Genomic DNA, 19,969 nt, shown 5'->3' with positions numbered 1-19,969 from the left:
CGCCGCCGCAACAGCAACCAATGGGAGAGTGTGACCCCGACGCAAGCCCGCCTCCCACCGTTAGCGCGGCAAATCGAAACGCGAGAGCTAGAGGCTGACCAAACCACAAGTTGCGGGAACGGCCTCTCCGACCGGAAGTGTTCTTTCCTCAAAGCAACCGTACCAGCTGCAAGCATTCAGCCTCAAGGTTCCGCTAATTTCCTGGTTGCTAACGGAATTCTGTCCCAGACCCGGAGGGACACTTCTGGGCTGCAGGAGGAATTTTAGTTTGCGCTCCCTGGCGGGCCGGGGAGGGATTGTGGGCGTCCAGTGTACTGGAAAAACGCTTAATGTTTTCATTGCCATGAATCAATACCTGATCCAGTAAAACACTATGGACTCTAAAGCAAGACTGCAGAACAAATATCTAGTACCTAAATATCTAAAGTTGGGTTAAAAAAACTCTGCTGGGTTTCACATCTGTACAGTGAGGAGCTTAGACTGGGTGATCTCTAGGTTCTTTTCCATAGCTGAAAATTGTAGGATTTTACTCTGCCAGCATTCCACTGCTATGTTGGTTTCAACATCCACAAAGGTATACTTAGTTTTTCTGCACAATTTCTTGGGATTCTGGAGTTCTGGAGGGGAAAGCAATATTATGAAACCCTTCTGATTTTATGGGTTGGCTAAAATATGTTCAAGACTCTGTCCCAATCTTTCTCACAGAAGTTATTTTCCAATCTAACACATGAGAGAGAACTGTTGCTAACACTCTAACAGCATTGCTGGGAGTAACTATTTTGCACTTTACATCAATAAATTCCAATCCATTCTCTATATGTGCTTCTTTCTCCAGCCATCTTCTCCTAAGATCTAGTCTGCCCATGGTTCTTGAATGATAGTTACTCTGTCCTGAGTAGCCATGCCAAACAGTAGGCGAGGTGTCTTCCAGAAACCAGATACCCTCTCCATGCTCAGGCTCTTAGCTGTGTGCAGGCAAAGACAGGGAGATGGCTTATATGACCCCTTAAGATTCAATCCAGTCAGAGAAGTTGCCAGGTCTGCAGGAATCATTCATGAACATTTTGGTTTAGAGGTTATTTTTGGATAGTACTTTTCAGGTAAAGGGCCCTATCCTTCCCCATTCCTTCCCTATGAATTTGAGGGTCTCCCTATTCCATGTGTTCCAAGAAAACTTGACAAAGCACATAACAAGAGTAACATGTCTAATATGTGGCAAATGAGGCCTGACACCTATTGAGAATTAGGAATTACTGGATCAAGTCTGTTAAGCAGTGATAGCTTTGAGGAGGCCCTGCATTAATTTCCTGTGGATGCTATAACAAATTTCCACAAACTTGGTGGCTTAAAACAACAGAAATTATCTCACAGTTCTGGAAGTCAGAAGTCTAAAATCAGTACAGTTTGGCTGAAATCAAGGTGCTGGCAGGGCCAGAGTCCTGCTGGCTATTCTAGGGGGAAATCCATTCCTTGTCTTTTCCAGCTTCTGGAGGCTACTGGCATTCCTTGGCTTATAGCCACATCACTTCAATCTTCAAAACCAGCATCTTCAAATGTCTCTCTGCTTTGTCTTCACTTCACCTTTTCTTGGTGTGTGTAAGATCTCCCTCTGCGTCCCTCTACTACATGTGATTGTATTTAGGGCCCATCTGGATAATGCAGGGTAATATCCCCATTTTAAGAACTTTAATTTAATTATATCTGCAATTAAATTTATTTTTAAAATTAATTTTACTGTATAAAATAGCATTCTTTTATTTATTTATTTTACCATATAAAGTAATGTTCACAGGTACCAGGGGTTAGGATGTGGATGTTCTGCCAGTGGGGGGGGGGGGGGCGTTGCAATTCAGCCTACCACAGGCACTATGGAATCTATCCTAGCACATGCTCAAGAATCCTAGGAATCCCTAGACATTTGATGCTGCAGGACACCTCTAGATGTGCCAGTGGGCTTGAATTAAATGAGCACTCTCCAAGTCTAAGGCATTGCTTGTAAAATCTTAAAGTGGATCAAATTTGTCTTCAAGCTACTGCTTCCCCTTATATGTTTCAGCATTTCCCTCCCTCTACCCACCCCCAATTTGTGCATCCCATTCACCTAAGGCAGTCCTAAGGCCCCTTCTGAGCACCTGCCTATAAGTAGATGCCCTTCAAATCTCCAGCTCTGATCCTAATCTTTCTCTGGAGCTCCAGACCCATTTAATAATTGCACTCAATATCAACCTGTCCAAAACTAAAATATTTTCCCCATAAGTCTGCCCCCATCCAATAGCCTTCAATCCTAGTAAATGGCAACACTATTCACATAGTCATCCAAAGTTCAGTCTCTGCACTCAGACAACTTGGGCTTGAATTCTAGCTTCACCACCTACTATCTGTAAAAACTTGAGCAAGTTATTTAACTTCTGTATGCCTCATTTTCTTCATTTAAAAATGGAGAAAAAAGAGCACTTACTTCATAGGACTCTTATGTGGGTTAAAAGAGATAAGTGTAGAGCCCTTAGAACTGTGCTCAGCACATTGTAAGTACTTGAAATATTAGCCTATACTGCTTTTAACAGTATCATTGTCCACTATTCCACTTCCTCCCTCACCTCCATGCTGACCTTCCCCACAACTACATAATCTGTCTAGTAAATTCTACTAACTATTTTTTAAATTCAGTCCTCTCCTTGACATCCTCATGGCCATTGCTCTAGTTCAGGCCTTGATCCTCTCTGGATCATGTACTACTTTGCTAACCGATCTCCCTGCCTCCATTCCTTACACAGCAGGGAAGGGGTTCTCATAAACTGGAATCTAATCTTGTCAGAATCATAAATTCCTGGACTATTTTCCTGAAACAGCAGGCATTAAATGGCTTTTGAAGCATTTTTACAATTTGGCTCTAACCTACCTTATGTCTAGTTACTCCTTGTAGCACATTGAAGTTACAGCTGGTCTCTGAACATGCAAATCTCCTGTAAGCCGCTATGCCTTTATCTCTTACATTAGCACTATCAATAATGTTCTTTCCTCCCTCTTTTTGGCAAAAAATTATTCATCCTTTAAGATTCAACATCCTTTGTCAAATCTAGTTCTCTCATGCAGAGTAAATCTGTCAGGCCTTTCTCACCACAGGTTTCTCACCACACCACTATCCACATCTTTCTATTGGAGGAAGAGAAGGAAAGAAACATTTGCTGAATGCCTACCATGGGCCAGGCCCCATGCTAAGTGCTTGATAACATTAAACTTTACCTGAGCCCTGGGCTCCAAGAAAGCAGCCACAGTTGAAAAACTCCCTCACCCTTTCTTGTTCTAAAAAAGATGCTAATTGTATAGTAACACATTGCCCTGGCATATTCCGAGATCAGACCCTCTCCATACTTCCTCATGACTCCCATAGACTTGTGATGACTCTTTTGTTTACCTATGTCTATAAAACTCTAAATTTACTTTCTTTTCTTTGAGCCTTCTCCCTATGGCTATAACCTGAATAAAATCATCTCCTTAATTGCCCTGTGCATTTTATCTTTCACGTGGTGCTCACAATTCTATGAAGTTGGTTTTATTCTCATCAGTCTACAGATGAGAAAACCAAAGCTCAGCTGCATGGCTTTAAATGGTGCCATTAAGAAAGGAGGGAAATGCAATTCCCTCCCAGGTATATAAGGCTCTGAAGTCCAGGCTTTCCATAACCTCAGACATAGGCTATGATTTACCTGTTTACAGATCTGCTTCAGACCATGAAAGCTTCAAAAGTGGGGAAATCCAGGGCTTCAATCAGCCTTATCCTTGCTTGCTGAATGAATTCCTGAATAAACCACATCAACTCCTACTAAGGTAGTATTGCAGTTTTTCTCAAACTTTGTTTTTAATCCAGGCCTCTTTTTGATAACTAGGAAAAACAAATTGAAAGGCTAAACTTCTGAGACAAAGGAGAATTTACATTTTAAATGGAGAAGATAGTGCCTTATCCATAGGAATGGAACCTTCTGAGGAATTTCAGGGCAGGTTGTGGGGGGCGGCTAATGTCCCTTCCAAAATCACCAGCCTTCTAAAGCCATAAAGTGTCAGAATTTCCTCAGAGAAGTAGATAACCCATTTGAGAATGGAAGCCACTGTGTCACATTTATTGTTCTATCCAACAATACTCAGAATCAGCTCTGGGAGGTAATAGCCAGAGAACACATCTCAGGTTAACTGCCTGCTTCTATTGTAAGATTCTCTCTAGAATCATAAAAACTTCCCAATGAAGGGGACTCCATAGTTCATCTTATCCAGTGCCCTGAATAAATAGGTTGTATCTCAGTCAAAAGGGAACTTTTATCTGCTTAAGGATTGGTTGTAGACACTAATAATGCTCACATTAGGGAGTTGTTATTTGTGTCTAGCCTCCATCTTTTGTTCTGAAGTAACAGTTACGACTTGGCTTCTTTCAGCTCTCTGCCAAAATTGCGGACAGCCTTATAGATCCAAAGTTCCCACTTAACCCTTAATCTACCTGGACAGGGCTTCTGTTCCAATTCTTAGATTATGTGTTTCTCCTTAATAAAGCTAGATGCTCCTCTACTATTAGCATGAAAGTTTAGATTGGAGCAATGTAAACTGGCTGAGAGAGGGGATCATCCCTTTTAGGGGTCTGTCAGCATTTTTTTAGGCATTAGTTTTCTAATATTTCTGGATCCAGACCTATTGTAAGAGACACATTTCACTTCATGACTCATTTCACACATACACATGTATAACTGAAACAAAATTTCCACAAAACGATTCTCATCCTTACTAGATACAATTCAACTGTAATTTATTTAGTTCATTTTTTGAAAAATGCTGGTCATCACTGCCATGTAAGGGGGTCATGGACATACACCACAACACCTGAGAACCAAAACCTTCTATTCCCAAACTTAGTCTGTACATTGAGAACTGAAACCACACCTTACTGTCTACACTAACACTATTTTTATTCTACTCTTCATTAGCATGACTTTACTTTTCCAGGACTCCCCTCTGCCTCAGCAAATGGTTCATTACAGGAACATCCTGAAAATCCCAACAACTAACTCCCTAATGGAAAACAACAACAGGTTTTGAACTGCCATAAGATTTTTAAATCCCTCATCTCAAAAATCCTTGTCTTGGGCTTCCCTGGTGGCGCAGTGGTTGAGAGTCCGACTGCCGATGCAGGGGACACGGGTTTGGGACACGGTTCGTGCCCCAGTCCGGGAAGATCCCACATGCCGCGGAGCAGCTGGGTCCATGAGCCATGGCCGCTGAGCCTGTGCTCCGCAATGGGAGAGGCCACAACAGTGAGAGGTCTGCGTAACGCAAAAAAAAAAAAAAAAAAAAAAAAAAAATCCTTGTCTTGCTGTTTCCACGAATCCTAGATTATTATATTATAATCCTTACCTAATTCTAATCAAATCCCTGCATTGAAAGACCTATGTCAAACTAAACTTCCAATTCTTTAGTTCTAACCTTGCCTTCCCTCCCTCTGAGGCACCTCCACTGAAGCTTTGCAGAATTGGAGTCATCCTTCACCCCTGTAAGCAATAAACTCAGTTTGGTCTTATCAATAGGCTGTGTAGGTAATATTTGGGGAACCAGCTTTTGATATGCTGCAGGGTACAGATCAGCATGGGGTTTATTGGGGGAAAACTTACAAGCAAGCCAAGAAGTAGTAGGACACACAATCTCCCGAACTCTTCTTGTTCCATGGCGTAGGCCAGTCATGGATCTTCTGAGTGCACCAAGGCCAAAGTCCCAGCAAAGAGGGGTCTGCTTGGACTGTATACTGAATGTGCCACTGTGAGCAGTCCAAATGAACACAAGCTCTACCTCCACACTGGGAAAAAGGGCTAAGGTGACACCTAGTTTCTCAAAGTAACAAGAAATGTATCAACAATCTCCTAGATTGGGAACAATGCTAGGGAGTGTGCATGCCCAGGGCCAAGGTCAGCATACTGAGGGCCTCCTTGGAAGAGCCTAGTCTGCCAGGAATGCTGACATCAGCCAAAGGCCTTGTCTTTCTGCAACTGGCTCAGTACAGCACAGCCAGCTCTCAGCTAAGCTACTGATAAGGGGAAGGAAATGAGGCTGCAGGGCTATCCAGAATTGTCTCTCATTAATCATCCCAGAAGTGATTCCACAAATGTCTATTGGGTTGCAACCTGCAGTTAAAAAAAACACTGTTTTAACTTTTGGGGTGATTAACATGTTCATTATACTGATGGTTTCATAAGTGTATACATTTACCAAAACTCATCAAATTTTACAATTTAAATATATGCAGTTTATTGTATGAAAATTATACCCCATTAAAGCTGTGAAAGAATTATAAAACAGGTAGGTACAAATAGAGGGTATAAATGCAACAAGATTGGTTTTTCATTGATAATTGTTAAAGCTACTTTTGTCTGCCTTTGAAATTTTCTTAAGTAATTTTTAAATGAATTTTACCACACAGATATGAAAAAAAAACAACATAAAGAACCTATTCTAAGGGTCTGAACCATGGCTTCACAGTTATTATAAGGAGAATAACGAGTGAAAGTTGCTCCAAAGCTCCAGACACAAGTTTCTTTAGAGCCTTTTGTTACCCTGGTAGAAGAATTTCTAATATCCTAAGGGCATAGAAGAAATATGAGGAGAGTGGTATTCATGCATTCAATAATTCATTGAAGAAATATTAGTTGAGTACTCATACATACCAGGTACTGTTCTGGACACTGGGGATGAAGCAGTGAACAGAATAAAGTCCTGGCCCTCATGAAGCCTACATTCTAGTGAAAGGAGAGAGACAACCTAGGAGAAAACAAATATTGTGTGATATAATTTCGGGTAATGATAAGAGCTATGAAAAAAAGAAATAGGTACAGGAATAAGCGAATAATAAGGAGTTCAGAGAAGGCCTCTGAAGAATGGATTTGATCTAGAATTTAGAATGAAACATTGGTAATGGAGACAAGGGAAGGAACAGGAGGAGGGGATTAAATACTAGAAATGAATATTATTTACCAGATATTGGAGGAAAAGTGCTAAAGGTAAGGGAGATATTGCTCAAGTGAAGTGTGTCAAAACCCCTGCATTTACCCTTACTAATAGAAGGGAATAAATACAGGGTTTGTGGGGGGCTAAATTCTAAAGGACTGGAGCTCAGGAGTCTAGTCCTGGCACAAGCTCAGGTACCATTAAGAAGCACCCAGCTTTCCCTGTCTGGGCTGGTGCTGTTAGAATCAAAATAGAATTGCTGATTTCTAGTTCATCACCTTTCTGTGTTTTATATTCCATCTATTAAATGACCCGCTGGTGCCCTATTTTGCTCAGTAGTTGAACTATATATTAGGTTGGAAAGCCAGAGGTTGGGGATTGGGCATCAAGCAGCTAAGAATTGTTAAATCCTGATCCTCTACTGACCAGGGTTAAGTGACTGCTCCACTTGGGGGAATGTGACACGAGATGGATCCTTTATACTATGCCATGCCTACTATCACCTCACCACCTTCCAATTTTATATTGTTTTAATTATATTCTTCCAAACGGGTTTACATTTATGGAATATGTAAATAGTCATTAGCTATGTAAATCTGACCATATAAATATTGGGGATATTTGGAACAGTTTTTTTTGTGGAAATCCTCCTTCTTATCATTCCCATAATCCATGTTGATATGCTATTATATGTATTTCCCTTCACATAATCAAATATTCCTATGCATAGATACACATATCATTTGTTTTCCAAAATAGGACTATATCATAAAGACTTTTCTACATATTGCCTTCAACAATACCTCATTAAAGCCCCTTCAAGTCATCTGGTACACCTACAATTATGTCTTTTAATGGTTGCATAATATTCCCTGTCAGGAATGTATTGTAATTTCTTCAACCATTACCTATTGCTGGGCATTCACTTTGTTACCAATATTTTTCAGCTAAGAATACAATAACATTTTTGTATAGATTTGCAGCTAAGAAATATGATACAGTAATATTCTTGTATAGATTTGCTAAAGAGGCAGTGTTGTAGTACATAACTCACACAGCTATACCCAGAAGTCCTGCTAGGAAAAGTAAATAGGATCTTAAAAAAATTTTTAAACCCTGAATTGTACTGTTTGCTGATTTCTGTGGTTTAAATACTGTCATCATAGTCGATTTCAAGCTACCAGTGTGAAATCACTGAGCGCAGACTTGGAAAGAGATGCACACAATTGGCTCTAACCTGTATGAACCAGCTTTAGGACATCACCGTGACGACTAATAGATGTAATGTTCTGTTCTTGTTTTTTATTTGTTAACTTCTTTTAGTGGCAGGAAGAGGAATAACATCCTTACTAACAGGTCTGCACTGCACATCTCTGTATGGCACCATTCACATTTACATGAAGGGTAGCCTCTGGAGTTGTGCAAAGCATAATTGAGTTCAGTGGCCCTACTTCCTAGTACCCCTAAAACGATACCACTCTACTTCTTTGTAAGGCTAACCTAAGGGCACAGGGCAGAACTTCTCGAAGTTCAGCATGTAGCAGAATCACCTGGGCTGCTGGTTAAAACCAAGATTATTGGGCTTCACCCTCAGAGTCTCTGACTCCGTAGATCTGGTGGGGGCAATACTTTTCATTTCTAACTAGATAGTGGTGCCATTGTTGATTTAAAGACCAACTTTCGAGCACTACTGGTTAGAGTAAACTAGGTGTTTTCTCTGTGAGCAAGAAATACATGGCTGGAATACTCAATTCGACTGCCTGCCTTAGGTAATAAAGGCTTAGGGTAGAGTGGAGTCCCAAATTCAGATGTCTGTTGGGGCTTTGCTGGTAATAGAAGTATGTGTAGTGGCTAGCTGGGGTGTAGAAAATGTTATATTTAAGGTTAATTCTTTGCTTTGAGATTTAGGAGCTTTAGAAATGACAAATTGACCAAGGTTTAGGGCATTGGGGGAATGGGAGCTAGGCAGTGAGGACAGGAGATGGGATTGAAATGAGAGAGAGTCAGCAGTCCAGGACCACAGTGTAAAAGAAATGTCAAAAGCGGGAGGGGAAGGGTTTATAGCCCCCTTCCTTTCTAATATTTCTCCATCTCCACACCCTAACATCTGCCTCAGGATCCTCAAATTCCAGTTTATTAAGAGAGCCTGCTGGGTGAGAATTGAGGATACAGAGGTGTGTGGAGGTGTATTGACCTGCATTCAGCAGTAATGTAGAAGGGCCTCCTTGGCCAGCAAGCCTGATTCCAGAGGATGCAGTGACATGAGCTCTGCACTAGGTGGCAGGACATCTTAGTATTCCTGTCCGTCTTCACCTTCAAAACAGTGAGCCAGACCTTTCTCTGGACTTCATTTTTTTCTATCTGTAAAATGAGAGTTTGGGGCTAGATTATATCAACAGGCCACCTCTATAAGTTCTATAGTGCAAGATGTGGCCCTTCTTGGGAACTAGTTTTGGAATCAGGGGCTGGAGACATTCTTGAGGATGCTAAGAGGCTGAAGGGATGGGCTTGCTGCTTCCCAATAACTGACTACTATCTTGGCAGGGGTGGACTTTTCACTCTTCCCTCTGTACCACCACCCTGGTCCCCAGCTGTCACTCACCTCCAGGCCTCTCAGGGGTTCCAGCCAATGACCAAATCCTCACTGCCATCATATCCTATGCCTTGTGGTGTGTGTGTGTGTGTGTGTGTGTGTGTGTGTGTGTGTGTGGCAAGGGTAGGCTGTAGGGTACAAGATAAAATTGACTGAGAAGCTAAAAACCTGAGTTTTGGAGGCTCCATCTTCCCATCTCTAACAAACGCTATGTCTTATCATGCCAGGGACACAATAAACCCAAATGGGGTGAGAAACAAAACATTTCTCAGGGGCATTGCAATATTGTAAGATAAGAGCTGGATCCAGAGTCGACCAGTCTGGGTTTGAATCCTATATTTGTCAATTTCCAGCATTTTGACCTTGAGCTACTTCTCTCACTCAGCCTCAGAGTCTTCATTTGTAACACTATTGAGCTATAGATAATATATCCACTAGACTAGACTTTCTCAACCTTAGCACTATTGACATTTTGACCCAAATAATTTATTGTTGAAGTTGCCTTGTACATTGTGGGATGTTTAGCAGCATCCCTGTCCCTCACCTACTAGATGCCAGTGGCATTCTTCTCCCCTCAGGTTGTGACAACAAAAAATGCCTGCAGACATGCCAAATATCCCCTGTGGGTAAAATCACTTCAGTTGAGAAGCACTGTCCTAGAACACAGAGTTATTAGGAGGAATGGACATTAGAAGCACATTGCAATTTGTTGAATCTATGTATTTTTTTTACAAATTTTTAGAATTTTGATTAGAGAAATACAGAAGTAGATTGGTTTGTGAGTCAAACAAATAAGAATGTTGGATGGTTAGACTGTGCCTTCATTTGGAGAGTTGAGAAGAGAGGATTGAAAATAGGGTGAACTGCTAACATATATATATGGAATCTTAAAAAAAAATGGTTCTGAAGAACCTAGGGGCAGAACAGGAATAAAGATGCAGATGTAGAGAATGGACTTGAGGACATGGGGAGGGGGAAGGGTAAACTGGGATGAAGTGAGGGAGTGTCATGGACATATATACACTACCAAATGTAAAACAGATAGCTAGTGGGAAGCAGGCGCATAGCACAGGGAGATCAGCTCGGTGCTTTTTGACCACCTAGAGGGGTAGGATAGGGAAGGTAGGAGGGAGACGCCAGAGGAAGGAGATATGGGGATATATGTATATGTATAGCTGATTCACTTAGTTATAAAGCAGAAATTAACACACCATTGTAAAGCAATTATACTCCAATAAAGATGTTTAAAAAAAAAAGAAAAGAAAATAGGGTGACCAACGATCCTGTTCTGCCAGAACTCAGGGAGTTCCCCACAACGTGAGACTTTCAGTGCTAAAACCAGGAAAGTCTTGGGCAAACCAGGATGTCACTCTAGTTAAAAAAGGCACCGCCAGTATGTATTGTACTACATTGTCAGGCATCGTGTTGGGCACTTTACACATATTGCTCAATCCTGGCAGGCAGGCCTGTGACAAAAGTATTGATCCAAAACAAATATACTGCTAGTTATTTCTCCAGCAAAAAAAAAAAAAGGAACTTATTCCAGATCAGCAAAGAATTGCTATTTGGGGTCTGCAGCCATGGTGAGCCACATGCAATTCTCCAGCAAAAATGGCGAGGAAAACTCTTTTACGGAGGGAGAAAGGAAATTGGGAGGGCTGTAGTAAATGAACAGTTCATGACTTTTCATTGGTTGAGTTGTGACTGGCTCTCATTGGCTGAGCTCTTCCCAGGCAAGAAAAGGGAGTCTTTCTTCTTCCTGTTGGACTCTGCTATGTCATAGGGTGTGAAAACTCCCCGTTCTGGTCTCCTGACTCCATTTAATTGAGGTTTCTGTTTATTACATTGGGTTAGCCAAAACATTCATTCAGAATTTTCCGTAAGAGGTTATAGAAAAACCCGAATGAACTTTGTGGCCAGCCCAATATTTTTTACAAAAGTGATATATTTATTTCCTTGGATAGGTAACCAAGACTCAGTGCAGGAGGATAGTCTAGACACAGACATTTGGGCAAATTCACTCAAAGGAGGTGAAATGGTTTCAGGCCTTCCAAAAACCCAGTGGGATGATCCAGATTCCATTCCACCCCACTCTGGGGTCTTCTTCCCTTTAAGTCCTGGCCCAAGATGCAGCCAGTAACTTGATAATGAGAGTATGGACATATGATTCTGAACATACCATGCCCAAAGCCTTCGGCATGAAGTGGACTGGAATGAGCCTCCTCAAAATATACTCTACATCAGCAAAATCATCTCCAAGGGTAAAGAGATGGTAATAAGGAATGGGGGAACCCCAGGAAGAGGCATCTATAAGATCATCTGGGCTCCTTTGGGTGTATTACCCTTGAATAGGAGGAGGTGGGGTAGGAGAGGTGAGTGGAGTAACTTGGGGCAGAAAAGAGACAGTAAATCCAACGTGCCATTCTGGAGCTTACATTTCCTCAGTGCACCATCATTTCCCAGGAATCCTCAACACTCTGCCCAAACCCCTACCGGAAAAAAAACAAACAAAAAACAAACAAAAAAACTTTTGCCCTGGAAAGGTCTGCTTAGTTGTCTGGCATCACAAGCTCTTGCCAGGCTTTTTGGAAGGAAGCTTTCTTTTCTGGGATGAGGAATTTTCTTTAGGGAAGTCTGGGGCTTTCTCTGCTAATTGCTGGAAAATATGCTGTCTATCTGTCTCTTCTGCCTGCATTTTGATGTCCTAAACAGCTATCCTCACTCTAGCCTTAGCAACTTGAAAACAGACTTGCATTTTCTCCTAGTACCCACAGTAGAATCTGAGCTGCTCACTTCTTTCCATGAGTATCTTTTGATCAAAGGCCAGGATTTATTAGTGCTGCTGTTTGCCTAATAGGAACTGCCCACTCTATCGCAGTTTTACTTTTCCTTTCTGAAGTCCACGGCTGCCATAGAATTATGTTCCCCTTCCTACTTCTACTTTCTGGTCTCTGGCTAGCCAGAGAGACTTCAAAAAGGATGAGGAAGCATGCTCACATAGATTCACTCTCATACTTAAAAACTTCTGAGGTAAACTCTCCTAGAAGCGTGAACTGTTGGAGTTGGAAGGACCTTCAGAAGATCAGCCAGTTTAACTCCCTAAGCTTAGAGAAGGGGAGGCAGTGATGACCAGAAAGGCCAATGGCCTAGCACAAGATCACTCAGCAAGTTGTGGACTGAATCTGGCACTAGAATCCACAGCTGCTGGAATCTAAATTATCATTCAGAAGACTTTTTACTTTCTGAACACTACCCTAGCCCTGGTGCAGACAAAGGGACTGAAAGTTCTAGCTAGGAGTCTGGCTATGTGATACCTTGAGCTGAAGACCAGTCTGCTGATTCCTTGCTCCTTGGAAAGGTCAGTGTCTTCACTGAAGTGCTCAGCACCAGCAGGACAGCCTTGGAGTGGGGACAGAGGAGGCCAGATCATCAGAGGGATTGGTGAGGTGACCAATGTCTCAGTGGCTTTCACTGCCAGGTGTGATCCTGAATGTAATTCATTTGCCTAGGTTGGCATAATTAAGTTAAATAATTGACTTTTCTTTATGTTTTTTTAATTACATAAATCTCTATTAAACTACTGCCACAGGTCAGCAACATGTGTTTAAGATGAAAGACCCGAGCAGCTTTTCTCGTTTTGTTTTGTTTTCTTTTTCCTGGACATGTGTGCTGTGGGTTGTGATTTTAGACACATATGTATTATATGTTGTCTGCTGGGAAATTGTTTTGTGGTTGTCATGAAAGAATGAAGTAAAGAGCAGGAACTTTAGAGACCAACATACGAGAATTCTAGCCCCAGTTTTTTTTTAACATCTTTATTAGAGTATAACTGCTTTACAATGGTGTGTCAGTTTCTGCTTTATAACAAAGTGAATCAGCTATACATATACATATATCCCCATATCTCCTCCCTCTTGCGTCTCCATCCCACCCTCCCTATCCCACGCCTCTAGGTGGCCACAAAGCACCGAGCTGATCTCCCTGTGCTATGCGGCTGCTTCCCACTAGCTATCTATTTTGTCCTGCCCCTAGGTTCTTCAGAACCATGGTTTTTTTTAGATTTGATATATATGTGTTAGCATACAGTATTTATTTTTCTCTTTCTGACTTACTTAAATCTGTATGACAGACTCTAGGTCCATCCACCTCACTACAAATAACTCAATTTCATTTCTTTTTCATGGCTGAGTAGTATTCCATTGTATATATGTGCCACATCTTCTTTATCCATTCATCTGTCGATGGACACTTAGGTTGCTTCCATGTCCTGGCTATTGTAAATAGTGCTGTAATGAACATTGTGGTACATGACTCTTTTTGAATTATGGTTTTCTTAGTGTATATGCCCAGGAGTGGGGCTGCTGGATCATATGGTAGTTCTATTTTTAGTTTTTTAAGGAACCTCCATACTGTTCTCCATAGTGGCTGTATCAATTTACATTCTGACCAACAGTGCAAGAGGGTTCCCTTTTCTCCACACCCTCTCCAGCATTTATTGTTTGTAGTTTTTTTTCTGTTTTTTTTTTTTTTTTTTTTTTGCGGTACGCGGGCCTCTCACTGTTGTGGCCTCTCCCGTTGTGGAGCACAGGCTCCGGACGCGCAGGCTCAGAGACCATGGCTCACGGGCCTAGCCGCTCCGCGGCATGTGGGATCTTCCTGGACCGGGGCACGAACCCGTGTCCCCTGCATCGGCAGGCGGACTCTCAACCACTGTGCCACCAGGGAAGCCCTGCTTGCAGATTTTTTGATGATGGCCATTCTGACTGGTATGAGATGATATCTCATTGTAGTTTTGATTTGCATTTCTCTAATGATTAATGATGTTGAGCATTCTTTCATGTGTTTGTTGGCAATCTGTATATCTTCTTTGGAGAAATGTCTGCTTAGGTCTTCTGCTCATTTTTTGATTGGGTTGTTTGTTTTTCTGATATTGAGCTGCATGAGCTGCTTGTAAATTTTTGAGATTAATCATTTGTCAGTTGCTTCTTTTGCAAATATTTTCTCCCATTCCAAGGGTTGTCTTTTCATCTTGTTTATGTTTTCCTTTGCTGTTCTAGCCCCAGTTTGAATTAACTCTCTAAACTGGGGTGAGTTGCTTAATCTTTCTGAGCTTTAATTACTCTAGCTGCAAATTGAGGCTATCATACTCACTTCAGTGGATTCTTGGTATGATGATATGAGATAATGTGAGTAAAGTGTTTAGCTTAGTGCCTGGCACATACACTGAATTTGTGCTCAGCCAACAGGATCTATTAACATTGTTGTTATGTCCCATGATGTTCTAAGAGTTTTGGGACCTCTAGGCATTTTGTAGCCACTCATCTGGGAAGCAGTAAACCATCCCCATAAGCCACGACCCAGCTACCCAACTCCTATCCTCTTCTGTGCTCCAAAACCAATTTTGGAGTGTGGCTAGGCTAAAGGGAATTTCCCCCTCCTCTCTACTAGCCTGGGTACTTTGCTAATATCATGGGTATATATCTTTACCTCTGCCTTTTTGCATTGTTTTATAATTATCTGTTTATATCGCTGTGTCTGTCCAGCTACATTTTTTTTCTTTCAGTTTTATTGAGATATAATTGACATATAGCACTGTGTAAATTTAATATGTACAGCATAATGATTTGACTTACATACTTCATGAAAAAATGATCACAATAAGTTTAATGAACATCCATCACTTCATATAGAGACAAAATTAAAGAAATAGAAAAAAATGTTTTCTCGTGATGAGAACTCTTAGGATTTACTCTCTTAACAACTTCCATACATAAGTAGTGTTAATTATATTTATAATGTTGTATATTACATTCCTAGTACTTTTTAATCTTATAACTGGTAGTTTATACCTTTTGATCTCTTTTATCCAATTCCCCCTCCCCCCATTACCCACCTCTGGTCACTACAAATCTGATCTCTTTTTCTATGAGTTTGTTTGTTTTTGAAGTATAATTGACCTACACCACTTTGTTAGTTCCTGTTACACAACAAAGTGATTTGGTATTTTTATATACTTCAAAATGACAACCAAGATAAGTCTAGCTGTCATCTGCCACCATACAAGAATATTGCATAGCTATTGACTATATTCCCCACACTGTTCATAACAATATATATGTGAATATTTTAAGTTGCTGATCTTTCAAGTTCAAACACATTTAACAAGACTGCAATTTTACTCCCCCCACCTCATGGTTACTGTTTTTGACATCATATTTTACATCTTTTTGTTTTGTGTAGCCCTTAACTACTTATTGTCGATATAGACGGTTTTACTACTTTTGTCTTTTAAACTTCCTACTAGCTTTATACATGGCTGATTTACTACCTTTACTGTATATTTCTCTTTACCAATGAGATTTTTCCTTGTGTGATTTTTCTGTTTCTTTTCTTTCTTTTCTTTTTTTTTTTTTGGCCATACCTCATGGCTTGTGGGATCTTAGCTCCCTTATCTGGGATTGAACCTGTGCCTTTGGCAGCGAAGGCATGGAGTCTTAACTACTGGACCACTAGGGAATTCCCTAATTTTCCTGTTTTTAGTTGTGGCCTTTTCTTTTCTGCTTAGAGAAATATCTTTAACATTTCTTGTAAAGCTGGTTTGGTTAACTCTTCTAGCTTTTGCTTTGACCTTTGACCTCTCCATCAAATCTGAATGAAAGCTTTGCCATGTAGGGTATTCTTGGCTGTAGAATTTTCCCCTTTGATCACTTTATATATATATATATATATATATATATATATATATATATATATATCTTGCCACTCCCTTCTGGTCTGCAGAGTTTCTGCTGAAAAGTCAGCTGATAGCCTTATGGGATTTCCTTTGTATATAACTTGTTGCTTTTCCCTTGCTGCTTTTACTATTCTGTCTTTAATTTTTGCCATTTTAATTACAATGTGTCTTGGTGTGGTCCTCTTTGGGTTGATCCTGTTTGGGACTCTCTGTTCTTCCTGGACCTGGATGTGTTTCCTTTCCCAGATTGGGTAAGTTTTCAGCTATTATATCTTCAAATATGTTCTCTGCCCATTTCTCTTTCTCTTCTCCTTCTGGCACCCCTATAATGGGAATATTAGTATGATTGATATTGTCCCAGAGGTCTCTTAAACTGTCCTCATTTCATTCTTTTTCCTTTTTTCTGTTCAGCTTCAGTGATTTCCACTACTCTGTCTTCCAGCTTGCTAACCCATTCCTCTGTATTATTTAATTTACTGTTGATTCCTTCTAGTGTATTTTTCATTTCCATTATTGTATTCTTCATCTTTCTTTGGTTCTTCTTTATATTTTCTAACTCTTTGTTAAAAAATTTCTGACTTCTCTCTCTGTTCATCCAATCTTCTCCTGAGTTCTTTGAACATTTTTATTATCATTACCTTGAACTATTTTTGGGTAGATTGCCTATCTCCACTTCACTTAATTCTTCTTCTGGGGTTTTATCTTGTTCCTTCATCTTGAGCATATTCCTCAGTCAATTCTTTTTGCTTAATTTGCTCTTTTTATTTCTATGTATCTGGTAAGTTGGTTATGTTTCTTGACCTTGGAGAAGTGGCCTTCTGTAGGAGACATCTTATGCAACCCAGCAGCACACTGCCCCCTGGTCACCAGAGATATATGCTCTAGGTGTGCTCTCAACTTGGGCTGAGTGGGTACTTCTGTTGTGGTGGGCTGACTACTGTGGGTGGTCTGACAGGCATGGCTGGCCCCCAGTCTGGTTAGTTGCCAGGCTCTGCCTTGTGTGGAGGTGGCCAGCCACTGGTGGGCAGGGTCTGGTCATGAGGCTGCTGGCTGTGGGGCTCTGGGGGTATCACTGGGATAGTGCTGGCTCTTTAGTGGGCAGAGTCAGGTTCTGAAGTGGGTGCTTTCAGGGCAGGGGTTCCCAGATCTAGTGTTGGCTTACTGGTGGGCAGGATCAGTTCCAGACATGGCTGGCTGCAGGGTCTATGGTGTCTCAAAGTTGCTGTTGGCTCACTGTTGGGTGGGACTGGATCCTGGTGCTGCTTTCTGAGGGCCCAATATGTCCCAGAGCTGGAGTTGGTCTGCTGGTGGGCAGTGCTGGGACCCAAGTGTCCTGGGGCTGGTGCTGGCCTGCTAGTGGGTGGGCTACGTCTTAGTATAGCAGGCTGCAGGGCTGTGGTGGTCCTGGGGACCCTGGGGCTGGTTCCCTACCACCAGTGGGTAAGGCTGGCTCCTGAGGCTATTGTCAGCCCACTGTTGGCCATAGCTGGATCCTGGGGTCTCTGTCTGCAGGTTCCTGGTGGTCCTGGTTCTAGTACCAGTGCGCTGGTGTGTAGGGCCAAGTCCTGGGTCCTCTGGTGAACAGGGCCGGCTCCTAGGGTGGCTTTGGGCTCAGGGGGTCTTAACATAGCAAGCCTGGTGGTGGGTGAGGCTGTGTCTCTGCCTGGCTAGTTGTTTGGCCTGAGGTGTCCCAGTACTGGTGCAGAAAGGTTGGTGAGTGGGGTTGGGTCCCTGTGCTAATAAGCTAGAAGGAAGTTTCCAAAATGGCACTTGCCAGCTCCAGTGCCCACATGGTGGAATGTGCTCCCCCAAATGGCTGCCACCACTGTCCATGTCCCCAGGGTGAGCTGCAGTTGCTTCCTGCCTCACTCAGAGGCTCTCCAAGATCAGCAAGTAGGTCTGACCCAGGCTCCTTCCAAATTACTGCTTCTGCCCTGAGACCTAAAGCATGTAAAATTTTTTTGTGTGCCCTTTAAGAAGTGGAATCTCTATTTGCCATGGCCATCTGGCTCTCCCCAGAGTAAGTCTCTCTGGGGTTCAAAGCCAAATGTTCTGGGGGCTTGTCTTCCTGTTGCAGGACCCCCAGGCTGGGGAGCCTGATGTGGGGCTCTGACCCTTTGCTCCTTGGGGAGAAACTCTGCAGTTGTAATTATCCTCCCATTTGTGAGTTGCCCACCCTTGGGTATGGCTCTTGACTATATTATGTCTTTGAGAGTTGTCTTTATATCTTTAGTTGTAGGAGGTCTTTTCTGCTAGTCTTCCAGTTTTTCTCATCAATAGTTGCTCTCCAAATGGTTGCAATTTTGCTGTGCCCATGGGAGGAGGTGAGCTCAGGATCTCCCTACTCTGCCATCTTTACCTCTCCTCCTCCAGCTAGACTTTAAATAAGATCAGAAACTGTCTTAATCCTTTTTGATCTCCCCCACAGCATTAAACCCATAGCAGAGCACGTGCTTAGGGTGTATTTAAATGTTAACAATTGAATGAGCCTCCAGATGCTAAGGACTAAGCCCTCAAACTCTTTCTGATTGTTAAGGACCTATCTCTCTCCTTAGATTACCATCAGTATGCTCAAAGAGTCCTAGTTGTTTCCAGTAAAAGGGTTGGTTCCAAGCTGTTTTGAGATTTTTTTCCTTTCCTTTTCTTTTTCCTTTTTTTTTGGCCACAGTCATCCCATTTGAGTTTACTTCTTGTTCCTCTTTATGTGCACAGAAATTTGCACTTTTTTTCCTGGAACTTAACATAGTCAGTCTTAGAGTACAGTGTGTTGTATATTTCACTTACCCCGTAAGAGTGGTTACTCCTGGAGGGTGGGTTTGGCTTTGGAGCACCAGCTTTGGAGTCTGACAGGTCTGGCTGGATTGCAACTCTGGCTCTACCATTCATTTATTGGCTGTATGACCTTCAACAAGTGGCTTAACCTCTTGAGTCCAGTATCTGTATTTGTAAAATGATGTAAAAAGTTTGTAAAAATCTTATTTAATCTTTGTGACAATCCTATCAGGGATTTGAGTTGTCACAAGGGTCAAATAAGATAATGTGTGGGATGTGCCCAACATAGTCTTGGCACATAGTGGATATTTAACCAATATTAGCTTATCATTTGTTTATTAAAATAACCGTATTATAGAAAAAAATGTAGAAAATAGAGAAAAGAAGGAAAAAAATATCCATAGTTCCAGCACCTTATCATAATGTTTGGCCTTTGGGTATCTTCAGGGATCCTGCCTTATTCATCTTTGTAGTTCCTACAGTGCCTGGCACTTAGTGCACACTCAATCAATGTGTTCTATTCAACTGACTTAGAAGGGAGAAGTAAATAAATGCCAAACATATGTAGAGACCTTGACAGTTTACAAAATCCATGTCTATTACACCTTTGTTTCTCACACCAACACTTCTTTTTTTGAAATTAATTAATTAATTAATTTATTTATTTTTGGGTGTGTTGGGTCTTCGTTTCTGCGCGAGGGCTTTCTCTAGTTGCAGCAAGAGGGGGCCACCCTTCTTCGCGGTGCGCAGGCCTCTCACTGTCGTGGCCTCTCTTGTTGTGGAGCATAGGCTCCAGACGCGCAGGCTCAGTAGTTGTGGCTCACAGGCCTAGTTGCTCCACGGCATGTGGGATCTTCCCAGACCAGGGCTCGAACCCATGTCCCCTGCATTGG

This window comes from Delphinus delphis, chromosome X (assembly GCF_949987515.2).
Source record: "Delphinus delphis chromosome X, mDelDel1.2, whole genome shotgun sequence".
NCBI classification, from domain to species: domain Eukaryota; kingdom Metazoa; phylum Chordata; class Mammalia; order Artiodactyla; family Delphinidae; genus Delphinus; species Delphinus delphis.
This window is presented reverse-complemented; position numbering follows the sequence as displayed.